Raw genomic sequence first — 6,000 nt, forward strand, 5'->3', positions numbered from 1 at the left:
ATAACCTTCCCCTGCCACGCCCACCAAGCCACGCCCACAGAACCGGTAGGGAAAAATTTTGGATTTCAGCCCTGCATGGAAGCCATTTTGTGAGGGCACCCACAACATATCCTAGATGTTCGATCCCTGGATTATTGGATCATCTCCCAAAATCTTTTCTTCTGCTAGTAAAGGCAGAAGGCCTTCAAGTCAAGGGGAGGCCATCCATCTCAAACTATCTTCTCTTCGTGCTCCCAAGAAAAAGAGTAGTTCAATCAACTTTTTTTTTTCTTTTTTGAGCTACAGAAAAAATGATCCCATAGGTGATGAATGATGGCAGGCTGATTATCCTCCCACCCTACCCCAATAAATCATCAGAATATTCCACATTATGTCTCTGCTCTCTTCGGATTTGAGACGCCTTTTAAGAGTGGGTGACTGCAGGCTGCGGGGGTCTTTTGCAAAAAAAAAAAAATGTGTTAGTTATTCAGATCTATTTCCAAAGAGGTGGGCCAACTACCTCCAGTACATATGAATATTCACAAGGCTTGAGTCACTCTGATTTAAAAAAAAAAAAAAAAACGAGCTCATTTTGAAAAGGTGCATCAATTAATTCTTGATTCGCTTCATTATCTCCCATTTCTGAAGCTGTCAGGGAAGAGTTTCCAAGCAGAAAGAAAAAGGATGGTGTATGTTGATATTATGTGCATAAATGCACAAATCCCGACATCCCAGAATAAGCCTGAATCATTATCAATAGAGTCATTATGCTGCTGACATCATGGTACAAAACATCTTTTTCAATAACACTTTTATTCTCCCAACGGTTATAACACCGAACCTTCTTCCTCTCACTTTGTACAAAGTGGGGTACATAAATAGATTGTGCATCCTTGTCATAAAAAGCAAAACAATTTCCAGAGCCGCCCACCCACCCAAAATTAAAGATCGGTCCCTTTCGGGCCTAGGATTTGACGGTCCATCTTTAAAGCTGCATATTCAAAGCAATGATTCCATATTTTCCTCTACCTGTACCAATAGCCGCCCTGTAGCATCAGCTATCTTTCTGCGCTTGGCGTGATGTACGCCTTCGAATAAAATTACAGGCCTTCAGTCGAAGTGACAACTTGAACAATGCAGCATTGGAAGGCGACACGGTACAATCTTGAAGTTGTGCGGTGGAAGAACAAAGGTGCTATCTGGCAGAAGGATATCGAGCTAATGGGAGAAAATATTCCTCTCTCGAATAATTGGCATGCTGCCATTGGCGTCAACAAACAAGCCTTTTCTTGATGTTGTTTTGTTGGCTTGCTTCTAATTGATTTTAAAAAACATCGTTCCACGTACGTCTTTTCCAGTCTGGTGCTCCCGTGTTAAATGGCTGAGAAAAACAGGCTCAACATCTGTGGCAGGAGAAGTAGCATTTTTGCACACCTGGTGAACATTTTCAACAGTGTGAAACTTCAAGAAGATTTCTGGCTGCTTCTAATGGTTCTGAGCTGGAAAGCCACAATCTCTTGGTCACTCTGAATAGACCTGATGGGAATTGTGGTTTAGAATCTCTGGCCAACATCTGATATTTCTTCATCTGAGGTCTCATGCTCAGGTTTTGTCCACACCTCTTAATCTTGGGTTTTGGTTTTCTTCCATACTTTCATTTCTTGGATGTAATCAGTCCGTCGCTTCCAGTGTTTCATTTCCGAGAGTGTTAGAATAGAATAACAAGAGTTGGAAGGGACCTTGGAGGTCTTCTAATCCAACCTCCTGCCCAGGCAGGAAACCCTATGCCACTTCAGGCAAATGGTTATCCAATCTCTTCTTAAAACCTCCCAGTGTTGGAGCATTCACAACTTCTGGAGGCAAGTGGTTCCACTGGTTAATTGTCCTCACTGTCAGGAAATTTCTCCTTAGTTCTAAGTTGCTTCTCTCCTTGATTAGTTTCCACCCATTGCTTCTTGTCCTGCCCTCAGGTGCTTTGGAGAATAGCTTGACTCCCTCTTCTTTGGGGCAGCCCCTGAGATGTTGGAACACTGTTATCATGTCTCCTTTACTCCTTCTTTTCATTAAACGAGACATACCCAGTTCCAGCAACCGTTCTTCGTATGTTTCAGCCTCCAGTCCCCTAATCATCTTTGTTGCTCTTCTCTGCACTCTTTCTAGAGTCCCCACATCGTTTTTACATCGTGGCAACCAAAACTGGATGCAGGATTCCAAGTGTGGCCTTACCAAGGCATTATAAAGTGGGATTAACACGTCATGTGATCTTGCTCTCTACGTGCTACGTCAATGTCTGTTTAGCCATAAATAAACTACAGTTGGCTAGAATCTCAGAACATGCCATGCCACAAATAATCAAATCACCTTATGGCTTATTGTATTTTATGAAAGCCCGGTCTAAAGATAAGACAGTAATGTGCCCCTCCCTCCCCAATTGGGTTGAAGCTGATCTTACACAAATACGCCCACAATGTTTGCAGTCAGAAATCTGCCAATTGGTCTCCTGTCTTGCTTACTCTCCAGCTTAAATTGACTTCCTACTTCAGTTGCCCACAACCGACATATGGGAGAGGAGGACTAAGGGCGAGGTCTCCTCCGTTCGATTATTTGAAAACTGATGGTTGAATTTTGAGTGAAAGCATTTTCTTGAGCTGTGAGAATAAGCGTCAGAAAGCCAAGGAAGAGTAAGATTCCCCTTTAAGACAAATCTTTATTTTTCTCTGTGTGGTGTAGATCAACCTCTGACGATATTCTCCTCGCTCGGGGAAGTTGGACTGCCTGAGAAGCTGAGGACATATGGCTGTTGCTGCAGCAAGCAACGTGATCTAAAATATAAATAGATGGGAATATTTTTTACACTTGCCTCTAAAACGTAACAGATTATCCATTCTCTGTGGAATAGTTATTGGCAACCCCCTTGTAATCTAAATGCTACCACCCCACAATGGCTGTCTTATCTTTGTGACCTCACCGAATGGCTGCATTCACTCAACACGTTTCCTCTGATTACTAAAATAGTCTAGGTTGAAGTGGGAATTTTTTAAAAAATACTCCCTTTGCAGGAGAAGTCAACCAACATCTTCTGAGACTGACGTTGTGTCAGTTTAGTATGTTGTATGAAAGCATCTGTTAAGTCTTGATGTGATCTAGTTGAGCTTGGTTGACTGCTGTTGCTTACTCCTTTCATTTGGAAGAATCTTAGGTGTGGACCACAAATGCTACAGAAGTGTCAACTCGCAAAGCATCCCTGGCCTGTTCTCTAGTTGCCATAGGCCAGGAGGGATGGGAAACCAGCGAAATGGTACAGCAGCCGAAGACCAATGCACATTCCATGCTTATATTTCTCAAGGCTGTATCCCAGGGTTACCTACAGCAGCTGAAGGGGAGTGACCTCTACAACCCAGGAAATTGCTCCATTGGCGAATGTGATTGATGATACATCCTGGGGGGGAGGGGGGAAACAGGGACATAATTGGAGTGTAAATTACGTAGGGACAGAGCTGGCTTCACTTGGGAACGTGCCAACATGAAGCTCCTAATAAATAACTGGATTTCTTTTGAAGCTTGGCTCAAGATTCATGATTTAATTAGGGCATCCGTCAAAAACCTGACAAGAAGAGTGGTCCATACCACTTCTGGCTCCACAGGAGATGCTTTGAATGCTCTATCCTCCTGTAAAAACTCCCTGTGGGCTAAAACAAGATTAGCACCATTGTGCTCGTTTTCTACTAACCAAGGGAGATATTTCTTCTCAGAAGAGGAACGGTCTTCTGAGACTTTTAGGATTCTATGGCATGGGTAGTCAATGCCCTTTCTTCCCCAAATATCCATTCTTCTCACCAGTTTTAACCCCAATGTCTGGACTTGCTTCAGGTAAACTGCCAGAGCCATTGGATATGGAGCAGCCAGTGGTGCAAGTCTTGAGGGACTTCAGAGAATGACACGAGTGTTTCCGCTCAACGATGCAAGGGTAATTTCCCAGCACGGTGGCTGAGCTGATCCTCTCTGAAATGAGATGGAAGAATTGGGGGGGTAACACAGGTATAAAATCTGGAATAAGAAGTCTGCTTTCTGCCACAGAATCTTCTACAGCAGAGGTGTCAAACTCCAGGCCTGGGGGCCACATCTGGCCCACAGGGCCGCCCTGGAGAAAGTGAAGGACCAGCCCGTGGAGCCTCTGCCAGCAAAAATGGAGCTTGGGAGGGCCCTCCTGAGCTCTGTTTTCACTGGCAGAGGGTTGCAGGAGGCCGTCGCAGCCAAAAACAAAGCTTGGGAGCCCGCTTTTGCTGGCAGTGAGCTTGGGCCACCACCGGCGCCCCCAATATGAGTGACATTGAGCTGGCCATGCCCCCCTGCCCTCCCCCCCAGGTTAAATACAACCCTGATGCAGCCCTCAATAAAATCAAATTTGACACCCCTGTTCTACAGCATGTTCCATCACAGCTCCTGAACCAAAACGTGGTCTGAGCAGGGCAGCAATCACACACTTGCAAGTGTTTCGTTGTTGAGACCAACCCTTGCAAGTTTGTGCGAACCCGTCAAGTCAAGGAAGGGAGCACCACACAATCAGAGCAGAAGGAAACAACGAGGGCCTTACGGAAATTGCTGAGCCGAAATTTCCCACAACAGAAGTGTATCTGGCATTGCTTCCTGACGTTATCCTTCATGAGGCAGTAAAAGACAAAGATGAAGAACCCTAGAAAGGAAACAAGATAAAACGTTCCTTGGATTGTTCCACGCAGTCTGCTCATCCAAGCTTTTCATAAATTATAGAAAGGGTGTAGGAGCAGATGAGTTGCCGAAAACATGGAAGCATCCCACGGAAATTAACAAAGCATCGACAAAACCAGAAGTATTCTGGTTCCTCAACTGACATTACAAAATGTTCTACCACACCGTTGGGAACTGAAGACACCAAATAAGGTGTCTAATTCCACCCACCCACCCCTAAATTTATAATTTCTAGAGGAGACTATGAGAAATCTCATCAAGTGGTGGGACAGAGGAGAAAAGGGATAGCATACACAAGTCATACCTTGGTTACAATTGGAAATATTTAATGGAAGCACCTAGAAATTCGATCTTCTACATCTAAAGTAGGTGCTCCACCATCTCATGACCTGAGTATTGTCTCCTTGGGCCTGGCATCTTGATGATGTTTTGTAATTACTCTACCCTCATCCTACTGTGTTGTAGGGAGGTGGAACTTTATCACAATTAAGCTGAAGGAGCTCCAAGACCTTGTAATTGGAACTACCAAGGAGCACAACTTGGTCAAGTGCTCTTCTCATGCTATGGTCATTCCCTCCCCCATGGCCAGTGCACCTTATCATGAGACTTACCTTGCAAGGAGTTGCAAATGGCAAAGACGTACATGAAGCCAGTCTTCAAGGGGCCCCATGCAAAGAAGGCAAAACCCCATGTCAAACCCAGCAGGAATGTCAAGCTGATGATTCTCTTCAAGTCAAGGAGGAATTCTTGGCTCCGGTCCTTCCTGGTCCTGGGATTGTTGGTTTTCATGACACGGATTTGACAAAGGACAGTAACGAACATGCTAATGTTGATCAGGAATACCAGGATGAAATAGCCAACTAGAGAGATGTAAAAAACCCAGTTGTCCTGAATCCAACAACTGGAGAAAGACAAAGGAAGATGGGTTGGTCAACTCCATGTTGACTGGTTGAAGTTTTGATCCAACCTTCTTAGAAGATGCCAGGCTGGAGAAGACAAGTTTATAGATAAACTTGGATGGATGGGTGGGTGGGTAGATGGATGGATTGATGGGTGGGTGGATGGGTGGGTGGGTGGATGAATGTATGGATTTGATTTGTTTTGATTTATGTCCACCTTTCATTCACAAACTCATGCACGGTATGTAAAGCTTCATCAGCCTCCTATTTTTCCCCCCCCACAACAAAAATCTTTTAATATAGTTTGGACTGAGGTGGAACAGCTGACCCAAAGTCTCTCCGTGACTTTCATGATTCAAGATAGACTAGAATCTGAGCTTTTCTGCTCCTAGCC

The sequence above is a fragment of the Pituophis catenifer genome, unplaced genomic scaffold (assembly GCF_029215685.1).
Source record: "Pituophis catenifer annectens isolate HBS135680 unplaced genomic scaffold, rPitCat1.0.hap2 SCAF_11, whole genome shotgun sequence".
Taxonomy (NCBI): Eukaryota; Metazoa; Chordata; class Lepidosauria; order Squamata; family Colubridae; genus Pituophis; species Pituophis catenifer.